Source organism: Solea solea, chromosome 18 (genome assembly GCF_958295425.1).
Source record: "Solea solea chromosome 18, fSolSol10.1, whole genome shotgun sequence".
Taxonomy (NCBI): Eukaryota; Metazoa; Chordata; class Actinopteri; order Pleuronectiformes; family Soleidae; genus Solea; species Solea solea.
Genome location: NC_081151.1, coordinates 311414 through 324282, shown reverse-complemented (window position 1 = coordinate 324282; position 12869 = coordinate 311414). Strand labels below are relative to the sequence as shown.

The 12869-nt window shown below is 43.2% G+C and overlaps 1 pseudogene; it reads right to left on the bottom strand.

Annotated features, from left to right (window-relative positions):
- Window positions 1-10617: 10617 nt before the first annotated feature.
- LOC131444941 (thyroxine 5-deiodinase-like) lies at window positions 10618-11975 on the bottom strand (annotated as a pseudogene).
- Between the last annotated feature and the right edge of the window lie 894 nt (window positions 11976-12869).

Here is a 12869-nt window from a genome sequence, read left to right as displayed (position 1 = left end):
AGTGAAACTACGACACTTTATAAACCTCTTTTAAACACGACAAACACAGCAAAGACAACAACTACATGAATGAAACTACGACACTTTATAAACATCTTTTAAACACGACAAACACAGCAAAGACAACAACTACATGAGTGAAACTACGACACTTTATAAACCTCTTTTAAACACGACAAACACAGCAAAGACAACAACTACATGAATGAAACTACGACACTTTATAAACCTCTTTTAAACACGACAAACACAGCAAAGACAACAACTACATGAATGAAACTACGACACTTTATAAACCTCTTTTAAACACGACAAACACAGCAAAGACAACAACTACATGAGTGAAACTACGACACTTTATAAACCTCTTTTAAACACGACAAACACAGCAAAGACAACAACTACATGAATGAAACTACGACACTTTATAAACCTCTTTTAAACACGACAAACACAGCAAAGACAACAACTACATGAGTGAAACTACGACACTTTATAAACATCTTTTAAACACGACAAACACAGCAAAGACAACAACTACATGAGTGAAACTACGACACTTTATAAACCTCTTTTAAACACGACAAACACAGCAAAGACAACAACTACATGAATGAAACTACGACACTTTATAAACCTCTTTTAAACACGACAAACACAGCAAAGACAACAACTACATGAATGAAACTACGACACTTTATAAACCTCTTTTAAACACGACAAACACAGCAAAGACAACAACTACATGAATGAAACTACGACACTTTATAAACCTCTTTTAAACACGACAAACACAGCAAAGACAACAACTACATGAATGAAACTACGACACTATATAAACCTCTTTTAAACACGACAAACACAGCAAAGACAACAACTACATGAATGAAACTACGACACTTTATAAACCTCTTTTAAACACGACAAACACAGCAAAGACAACAACTACATGAGTGAAACTACGACACTTTATAAACCTCTTTTAAACACGACAAACACAGCAAAGACAACAACTACATGAGTGAAACTACGACACTTTATAAACCTCTTTTAAACACGACAAACACAGCAAAGACAACAACTACATGAGTGAAACTACGACACTTTATAAACCTCTTTTAAACACGACAAACACAGCAAAGACAACAACTACATGAGTGAAACTACGACACTTTATAAACCTCTTTTAAACACGACAAACACAGTGAAAAGAGCTCATGAAAGCAGAGGATTTAAAAACATAAAGAGATAAAAGTCACAACATAAAGACAGAAGTCGATTCTGCTGTAAAATACGTCTCTTACCTTTTTTATGTTCCAGCGGAAACAAAGCAGGAAGACTTCCGGTGTTACACTCAAATCATTCCGGGCGTTTTTGTTTGAAATTAGGACAAGTAGGTCCAGCTGCAGATGACGGCGTTTCACTGCTTCTGATTGGCTGACAGTGCAAAATGAGCTTTCGTTTACTAAATCAGCGGAGATTCAGCTCAGTGCAGCCCCCTGGTGTTCGTTTTTGTTTATTGAACTTTGAAACAAATGTAGAGTGTTTTATTGAACACTGACAGTGATATAAAAGTTTAATACATGAGAAAATGGCACAGATGAGTCTCCACTAAAACTCTCTAATGTTGTTTTGCCTACGTGTTGTTTCAGAGCTACAGCTGCTTCTTCTTCATCTTCATCTTCATTTACTCTCCACCGGTAACACGTGTACTGATATTACACATGTTCCCTTTACTGTGACACACACAGGATTCCAGATATTTATCAAATCACATGGAAAAGTTGGTTTATCAATAAAACATAAAAAATAAGTGTAATGTAAACAAGAGTTTAGAGTTTCCTCTGCTGATGAGCGAGTGAGTGAGTGAGAGGAAGTTTGACCTGAAAAATGAATCATGTTTCCGCCGTCCTCTCATGCTTCCGCCGTCCTCTCATGCTCCTCTGTACACCTGCACACCTCTCATGCTTCCGCCGTCCTAACCCTGCCTGCAAAAAGAAATGTGTTGATGAGAAAATGATGGTATTCAGTGAAAGGTTAGACCGTCTTTGTGGTGATCTCATGCTCAATCTTTAGCAAATTCTTTTGAAGAGGCCTTTATTAAATGGGCTTAGTGCTCATGATTGTAAACTCTTGCAGTGTTAAACCAGACATGTAAAGACAAGTGTCAGCCCAAAGATAGAGGTGGAGTCAGTATCACCAGGTGTAGTCACGAACATGGGTGTGAATCAAGTTTATTATAACAAGGCATCATTTTCTTAGAGGGAGGATTTAGTTTCACATGGCAACCAGCTGAAAAACATACAGTGTCTCACTCTCACTAGTGCCAGGGTTTGATTTGATTTGTACACCTGCACACCTGTACACCTGTACACCTGCACACCTGCACACCTGTACATCTGCACACCTGCACACCTGTACACCTGCACACCTGTACACCTGTACACCTGCACACCTGCACACCTGTACACCTGCACACCTGTACACCTGCACACCTGCACACCTGTACACCTGCACACCTGCACACCGGCACACCTGCACACCTGTACACCTGCACACCTGCACACCTGTACACCTGCACACCGGCACACCTGTACACCTGCACACCTGTACACCTGCACACCTGTACACCTGCACACCTGCACACCTGTACACCTGCACACCTGCACACCGGCACACCTGTACACCTGCACACCTGCACACCGGCACACCTGTACACCTGCACACCTGTACACCTGCACACCGGCACACCTGCACACCTGTACACCTGCACACCGGCACACCTGTACACCTGCACACCTGTACACCTGCACACCTGTACACCTGCACACCTGCACACCTGTACACCTGTACACCTGCACACCGGCACACCTGCACACCTGTACACCTGCACACCGGCACACCTGTACACCTGCACACCTGTACACCTGCACACCTGTACACCTGCACACCGGCACACCTGTACACCTGCACACCTGTACACCTGCACACCGGCACACCTGCACACCTGTACACCTGCACACCGGCACACCTGTACACCTGCACACCTGTACACCTGCACACCTGTACACCTGCACACCTGCACACCTGTACACCTTTTTACCACAGAACTGAAGAAGAAGCTTTTTACATGAGAACTGCAGTCTCACCTACACACAACCACACAACCACAGATGCACAATCATACTAACACAACACACAAGACTGTTGCTGGAACACGTGCAGGTAAAGTGACACTGAGCTGAGTCTGAACTGAATCTGAGTTAGAAAATTAAATAATACAGGAAGAGAGCAACACCAGGAAGAGAGGGCGTGTCCAATGTGAGAAGGTGGTGACCATATCAGAATAAAACAGGACGTGTTCAGGGTTAGAGGCAGCGATTCCATGGGAGATGAAAGCGTGTTTTGTAAGGACATGGAAATGTGTGGGGTCATGTGAACTAGAGAAGCTTACGGTGCGCTCTGGCTGACCCTGTTCAACCAGGCTGAACTTTTGTTTGTTCAAATTTACCGATTAATCCGAGGAGGAGAAAAAGCGTGAATGAAGGAGAACAAAGAGTGGTACAGAAACATAAAAGAGAGGAAGGAAGTGAGTTGTGTTGGTTTAGTGCACATGCTTCTGTCTCTCATGCCAACTGTCTCTCCCTCTGTGAGAGACCAGAATGTTTTTGTTCTTATGTTGAAACACATTTTATTTCCACTTTCTTCTATAATTATGTTAATTATCCATTTGATAACCCAGCCATTGATAAACGCAGGAGCACCGGAGCTCCCACACTCAAACCCTGAATCACATGAAACTCCCATATGTATAAATATATATATATATATATATACAGTATATTATTGTTTTCATGTGAACATGGGATAGATTAATAATCACTTTATTTCTAAATGACATATTATAATTATAATGATCACAGCTGGACCCGTCAGTGTTAGGTCTGCACACTGACACACTCACTCTGGATACATACACATTTAGAATGTCACAATATTTCTACATATGTGTGTGTGTGTGTGTGTGTGTGTGTGTGTGTGTAACGTGAAACTAAGTCTAAGTCGGTGTCATGTTTCCTGTGAGTGACAATCTTTCACTCATGAAGGAGACAGACTGACTTAGTTTTAAATAAATAAAAGCTGTAAAATTGCTCAGCATCACTGTCCATCACTGATGATAACGCTTGCATTGACTGGATACAGTTTAGAAAAATGGTATTAAAGGCAAATAATTCACAAGAAGAAAAAGTGTGTGGTGTAAATGAAATGTGAAGAACCTGAAGAACCTGTGAAGGTTCTCACAGTTATCTGGAGGTAACTGGACTGAAGACTTTCACCTTCTTCATTTCTGACTAATGAGAAATGTTCCAACCTCCATTTAAACACAGAGATCTGGACAGAACTCCACTGTCCACCTACATCTGAAGAAGAAAGCATCACTCAACAGAGGAGGTGGACTTACTGTCAGCCACACACACACACACACACACACACATGACCTCGCCTTCTTTCACACTGTGACTCAGGTGAAAGTGGGAGGAGTGAACTTTGTTCAGACTGCAGACACTTTTCACGTTTCAGCCTTTTTCCCACAGAACTGAAGAAGAAGCTTTTTACATGAGAACTGCAGTCTCACCTACACACAACCACACAACCACAGACGCACAATCACACTAACACAACACACAAGGTGATTAGGTCGTAAATTGCATTTCATTTTTTGACTTGACTGAAAAACAGCTGCATGCAGATTAGAGCTTAAATGTATCTTCTCTTCTCTTCTCTTCTCTTCTCTTCTCTTCTCTTCTCTTCTCTTCTCTTCTCTTCTCTTCTCTTCTCTTCTCTTCTCTTCTCTTCTCTTCTCTTCTCTTCTGTCTGTTCTGTCTCTTCTCTGTCTCTTCTCTTCTCTTCTCTTCTCTTCTCTTCTCTTCTCTTCTGTCTGTTCTGTCTCTTCTCTGTCTCTTCTCTTCTCTTCTCTTCTGTCTCTTCTGTCTCTTCTGTCTCTTCTCTTCTCTTCTCTGTCTCTTCTGTCTCTTCTCTGTCTCTGTCTCTGTCTCTGTCTTTTCTGTCTCTTCTGTCTCTTCCCTTCTCGTCTCTTCTCTTCTCTTCTCTTCTCTTCTCTTCTCTTCTCTTCTCTTCTCTTCTCTTCTCTTCTCTTCTCTTCTCTTCTCTTCTCTTCTGTCTCTTCTCTGTCTCTTCTGTCTCTTCTCTGTCTCTGTCTCTGTCTCTTCTGTCTCTTCTGGGCAGTAAGTGGACAAACAGTGATGGATCCAGCAGTGAAACCATAGAGCTGATCAGCCTGAACAGAAGCCTGATGTCTGCTCAGTGTCATGTGAACTGATGTGAGAAGCTTCAGACCTGTAGTGAGTGTGTGAGTGAGAGTGAGACGATCTTTCCCTCTCAGTGAACACACACACACACACACACACACACACAAAGGCAGCAGACAGAGATGGGTCAGTGGACGTCTTCACACATAATTCACTACGTTTGCCCTGGCAACTGATGGAATGTGAGGTTGTCTGTCTCCTTTTGTTTCTCCTTTTACACAAATGTTAAATACTTGCTGTTATTGCAGGCTGATTTCATAGTTCTGTTAAAATCTCCATTATCTCTGGGACAGGAAACCACCGGGTCCAAATAAAGACGGTTCATCGACTAACTTCTACTAACACAGCTGTTTCTGTTGATGGTGTTTCAGCAACAAGATGTAAAAACACGTTTCTGCTCACATGTGAATGACCCACAACAGAACAGGACGTGACCGATGAGGAACAATGAAATACACACTGAGTTGAGCAGGACTAACAAACAGAAAGAGTTAACAAGTTAACACAATGACTAAAAAGACATTTTCCACACACTAATTGCTCCAAGAAAACAATACATTTTAACCAGGTGACAGGAACAGCTGAAAACCATCAAGGTAATGAAGAGTTTTTCCTCTGGAAAACGTGATCCAGACTCTGACTGTGTCGTATTTGTTATTATAGGATATTATAGGATAGAATTCCACCTGACATCAAAGTGTGCTGCATGAGTTAATGTCTCAGACATGTAGTTGAGTACATGTGTCACAAGATGGCAGTATAACTACATGTGAATCTCTGCTAATGTTTCACAGTGAACAAATACACTCAATAATATCATTATTCAACAAACACAAGCAGGACTGAGGCTCATGATGTCATGACATCATCAGATCATCAGGTCAGAGGTCAGCAACAGCTCATCTCCACACTGACAGAAATGATGTTTGAAAGAAATAAGACGTTATACACGTGACTTCACTTGCCTTTGAAAATACTCAAAGATTACAAAGTATGTTATTAACGAAACGCTCTGTATCTTTAATACAGTGTGAGTGTGTGTGTGTGTGTGTGTGTACGTACGTGCACTGTCGGCACAACATCCAATCAAACTGCAGGAAACCAATGAAGAGGAAGTGTTTAGCACTCGCAGGTTAGCAAAGATCATTAAAAACTACCAGGTTACTGGAGTCGGTCTCCGCTAACCAAACTAACTACAGCATAAAAGCTACCAGGTTAGTGTGAGTCGTTCTCCGCTGACCAAACTAACTACAGCATAAAAGCTACCAGGTTAGTGTGAGTCGGTCTCCGCTGACCAAACTAACTACAGCATAAAAGCTACCAGGTTAGTGTGAGTCGTTCTCCGCTAACCAAACTAACTACAGCATAAAAGCTACCAGGTTACTGGAGTCGGTCTCCGCTAACCAAACTAACTACAGCATAAAAGCTACCAGGTTAGTGTGAGTCGTTCTCCGCTGACCAAACTAACTACAGCATAAAAGCTACCAGGTTAGTGTGAGTCGTTCTCCGCTGACCAAACTAACTACAGCATAAAAGCTACCAGGTTAGTGTGAGTCGTTCTCCGCTAACCAAACTAACAAGAGCATAAAAGCTACCAGGTTAGTGTGAGTCTTTCTCCGCTAACCAAACTAACAAGAGCATAAAAGCTACCAGGTTACTGGAGTCGGTCTCCGCTAACCAAGCTAACAAGAGCATAAAAACTACCAGGTTAGTGTGAGTCGTTCTCCGCTGACCAAACTAACTACAGCATAAAAGCTACCAGGTTAGTGTGAGTCGTTCTCCGCTAACCAAACTAACTACAGCATAAAAGCTACCAGGTTAGTGTGAGTCGTTCTCCGCTGACCAAACTAACTACAGCATAAAAGCTACCAGGTTAGTGTGAGTCGTTCTCCGCTAACCAAACTAACAAGAGCATAAAAGCTACCAGGTTAGTGTGAGTCTTTCTCCGCTGACCAAACTAACTACAGCATAAAAGCTACCAGGTTAGTGTGAGTCGTTCTCCGCTGACCAAACTAACTACAGCATAAAAGCTACCAGGTTAGTGTGAGTCGGTCTCCGCTAACCAAACTAACAAGAGCATAAAAACTACCAGGTTTCATTTGTCAGAAGACACAAAGCCGGGGTTAAGGGTCTCAAGTTTAACTTGTGCTGTATGACTTGTCCTCGCTCAGTCAGAGGTCTGGAGGCGAGGGCCCCTCTCTCTGGGCCATAACTCCACAAATGAATGTCTAGTGGCAGGAGGTTGAGAGGCCCCAGCAACCACAGAGGAACCTACATCAGCATGTTGTTTCACTTTGAACCAAGAATCTACTCACGGTTACACCACTGTCCACAAGTGTCAGCCTTCACTGGAGTTTGTGTTAGAATGAACATTATATACATATATATATATATATATATATATATACTGTGCTCACCTGTCTGTCTGTCTGCTCACCTGTCTGTCTGTCTATATATATATATATCATGATTATAACGTGATATCACATCATAGTTTGTCGTTTGTGATGTTTCGTACAGAAAGTGATGACTTTTTAAAATCATAGTTATTGAAGACGCAGACGTTCACATTCAACACTCAACTGTCGACTGTTCATTTCATAACTAGTCACAGAAATATGTGAAGTTAACATAGAACTGTTGTATTTTTAAATCTTTACTCTGTTTGTCAGGACATGCAGTCTCACTCTGTGACCACAAGGTGTCACTCATTTACAGCTTTTCATCCTCTGTCCATGAGTTCACTGCAACACACACACAGTCAAAACAAAGTGTCATTATTGTTATCTTAACCTTAACCATAACTAGTTAATGCCTAACCTTAACCTTAACCAGTTCCTCAGAAGTGAGGTTGTGCCTCGTTAGGGCCAGGTTTTGCTCTGCATGAGGACGACTGGTCCTGACGATCATCAGAGGAGAAGAGGACGAGCAGGTGAACGTGTTATTATGTTTATTCATGTTTGATCATAAACTCTGCAACAACAAGTGACCTCTGACCTCTGAAACATGTGCAGTACTGTGCAATGACCACACAGTGTCATTGTTTCTCATGTTTGACACATTTTCCTACAGCAATGACCCTGACTCTCTTAAAGCTAAAGTTAAATTCTAATTAATGTTATTGTTCAAACCTATGTTTTATTTCGTGTTGAGAATATATGTGTGTATATATATATACATGTATATATATATATATATATATATAATGTTCATTCTAACACAAACTCCAGTGAAGGCTGACACTTGTGCACAGTGGTGTAACCGTGAGTAGATTCTTGGTTCAAAGTGAAACAACATGCTGATGTAGGTTCCTCTGTGGTTGCTGGGGCCTCTCAACCTCCTGCCACTAGACATTCATTTGTGGAGTTATGGCCCAGAGAGAGGGGCCCTCGCCTCCAGACCTCTGACTGAGCGAGGACAAGTCATACAGCACAAGTTAAACTTGAGACCCTTAACCCCGGCTTTGTGTCTTCTGACAAATGAAACTTGATCTCCATGGAAAATCATGCATGGAAAGAATCCAGATTCAAACGTATCCACAGGGGTTTGTTTTCTGTGTCAATGAAAGGTGGATTCTTTTCTTTTTTAAATGATTAATGTTGAACTTTAAAAGAAGTCAAAGTATATTAAGGCGCTGAAATCAGCATATATATATATATATATATACACACAAGACATTTACTTAAGAATAAAAAGTCATTTTCTGATACAAAATCTACTGACGTTTTAGAAGTAAAAGAATTAAAGATCCCATAGCCCAGAAGTGTTTTTGTGTGTATCTGCGTCATGGCCTCGTTTATGAAGCCCAAAAAGTCCAGATCAATCAGTTCAGCCACTGCTGAAAGCGCAGGTTTGATTGTTTTTCCTGAACTCTACGAAGCGGAACAGCACCTCTGTTGACTAATTACGTCAATGGCGAATTTCACCACTCCTCTAAACAGCAGCGCCTCCTAGTCCAGGCACTAGAGTCCAGGCACATGACGTACTTTCAACCATAGAAGAACTACTCTCGTTGTACGCTCAGCAGCTACAACAAGAGTAGTTGTTCTTCTTCTTCTTCTTCTTCAATATAAAGCAGGACACAGCATCAAACTTCACTTAAAGGCGACATCGAATGCTTGTATCACACATGGAGGTCTACTTACATATATTAACTTGTTTTCATGGTTAAAAACCTCCTAGTCGCTGCAAACGAGCCGATCAAAATATCTCCTCACTGACGCTCTTGTCAGCTGTGCTGTTTCAGACCAAAATCACACCCCCAGAACGTGGACTGTGTTGTGATTGGCCAGGTACCTGGAAGCAGCTACAACGAGAGTAGTTCTTCTTCTTCTGCGGTTGAATGTACGCAACTGGATGTGCTTGGACTAGTGCCTGCTCCAGGAGGCGCTACTGTGGTGAGAGGAGTGGTGAGGTTTACTGATGACATCATCAGCATAAGGGAAGTGCCGATCCGCTTCGCAGAGCCCAGGAAAACAATACAACACTATTTTCTCAGCAGTGGCTGAACTGTTTGTTCTGACACTTTAGGGTTTCATAAACGAGGTCATGACGCAGATACACACACACAAACGCAGCGTTAATTGGAGCTTCCGGTCTATGTGGGCTTTAAAGAAGGAGCAGTGCCAACAATACGTATATTGGCACTGACGTGCCAATTACGTCACTTCCAGGTAACTGGCCAATCACAAGACTGTCCGTGTTCTGCGGACTTCATGTTTAAGTTCACCTCGTAATCTCACATAGAAGTGAGACAGGACCATAACTAGGAGTTAGGATTGAGCCATGGTGGAAGTGTAGAGTAAAGCAGCTTCATGGAGACTCACAGTTAAGTGTCTTTGTGGAGCTAAGCTGTGTTTGGATCTTTACAGGTGGATTTATCAATCATCACAGGATCAAGTGTGATTATCCTCACTTAAGAGAGGACAGTGTGTTTGTTTCAGCTTTAACCAACGACTGATAATCACCATCAGTGTTAAAGGAGGCTGACGCCTAATCAGCCACGGTCATCCTGAGAGTTTCCTCTACTAATTTAATGTTTATAGATTTGGTGAAATCTGATCATTGTTCCATCAAACACTGAGAAGACAACAAGAACATGGAGGAATAAAGCTGTTGAGAGGTGGAGGTCTGACTGTGCTGCTCTACAGGAAATGAAACATTGCCTCTTTAAGTCCCTGTTATGTATAAGAGAGCATATGTCTGTGGAATCTATAGGACAGAAATATGAGCTGTAATGCAGCTTATAGAGAACATGTGACTTATATACATCAATAAAAAGGTCGAGTAGATGAAAGTGTTTTTATTGTATGAAAAATAGATCCATAAAACGGAACATTATTTGCACAACAGTTAGTTTGTTCCGTGCAGGACAGAGAGCAGCAGCGTCACTGTGATCACCAACATCAGAACACATCAGTACCGGTTCTCTGGACTGATTCCGTTTAAAAACCGAACTTCACAAAAATGCTGATGAGCAGAGTGATGCGTAAAACCCAAGATTACGCACGGAGAAGGAACAGAAACACGGGCAAACGATTGTCTTTGTGAATGTGAACAGAACCTAACTGTCCAGGACATCCCATAATACTTTGATCCAACTATTAAAAAAAATAAATACACGTAAATCAATGATAAGTGAAGAAATTCTAAATGGAGCTATAATACTGAAATAACTGCAGCACGGTTTGTCTTCTGTCAAAAGATATCATATAATATTACATAATCAAATATAATATATTATTATAAAATATAATATACTACAATATAAAGTCATATCCTATCTAATCTAATCTAATAAATCTACACGTGAATAACTGGAGGCTTGGATGTCTCCAGCGTGTGTCTGTATTGGTTGAGCCAGTCTCTGAGCTCAGAGACGCGGTAGTCCTCGGGTCCTCTGCCGCCCTGGTAAACGATCTTCGCCTCTCTCAGGATATAAAGTCTGTCGAAATAAGCTCCGTACGCAGCGTTGGAGGAGTTCTCCATGCTGTCGACCACCACCGGGCAGTCCGGCACCTCCACGCGCATCAGCCGCGCTGCGTTCAGCCTGTCCTCCAGACACCGGTGTGTGGGGATCTGATAAGGCGCGTCAGTGCTCATCCAGCCGTCTGAAGGATGCGCTTCCTCAATGTACACGACCACAGAGTCCGCTATGTCTGCGTTCTGCTGCACAACTCCCTGGAAAGCCTTGAGACGCGCCATGAACGGCGGTCAGGTGCAGCTGCCAAAGTTGAGGATGAGCGGTCTCTTGTCCTTTGCGTAATCGAGGATGCGGCTGCGCCGCTGATCCTCAAGCTGGACAACTTCGGTGTTGGGCGCTCCGTGTCCGAGACGCGCTGCTTTCAGGAAGTCCAGTTTGTGTCCGTGCCACACTGCTTTCAGCGACTCCAGGCTGAAGAAGCGGTTGGAGTCTGATATGCAGAGAGGAGGATCCATGGCGTCCCCCTCCTGCTCCTTCATCCTGAACAAAAGCCCTTTCCTGATGCACATGAAGTCCAGCAGCCAGAACATGACTGCGGTCATCAGGAAACGAGGCAGCAGCGCGAGACACACGAGTGTCTTTTTAACAGCTTTGATCGTTTTCATCATCACAGCACAACACGTGTGATGGTGCTCAGCTCCAGTGTGATGGTGCGCGCGAGTTGTGACGCGTGCCCTCTTTTTATAGCAGCGGCAGATTTGAATCATTCACTCTCCGCCTCCAAACTGAGGCCTCACATGGCGAGGATTTACCTTCTGTCAACTCCTCTGAGACACACAGACGCAGAGACACAGAGAGACACAGAGACACAAAGAGACGCAGCCAAGAGACGCAGAGATGCAGCCAAGAGACACAGAAACACAGAGACACAAAGACACAAAGAGACACAGAGACACAGAGAGACGCAGAGATGCAGCCAAGGGACACAGAGACACAGAAACACAGAGACACAAAGAGACACAGAGAGACGCAGAGATGCAGCCAAGAGACGCAGAGACGCAGAGACGCAGAGCTGCTGCTCACTATGGAGAGCGACAATATGTTTATGAGAAGAAAATGAGAAATGTATTTACATACTTTTATTCTGATAAACAGCGTTTACTTTAACTTTTCTGGGATCATTTGTGTTATCTGCTGCCGCTGCTGCTGCTGCTGTCTCTGCTGCTGCTGCTGCTGCTGTCTCTGCTGCTGCTGTTGCTGCTGCTGCTGCTGTCTCTGCTGCTGCTGCTGTCTCTGCTGCTGCTGCTGCTGTCTCTGCTGCTGCTGCTGTCTCTGTTGCTGCTGCTGCTGTCTCTGCTGCTGCTGTTTCTGCTGCTGCTGCTGTCTCTGCTGCTGCTGTATCTGCTGCTGCTGCTGTTTCTGCTGCCGCTGCTGTCTATGCTGCTGCTGCTGCTGCTGCTGTTTCTGCTGCAGCTGCTTCTGCTGCTGATGCTGCTGCTGCTGTCTCTGCTGCTGCTGCTGATGTTACTGCAGGTGAGTGGACTTGTTACAGGCCTTTAACCTGTGAGGCTGAAACCTCGGCCAAGAGTCGTTATGTTGTTCAAATGTGTGGAACA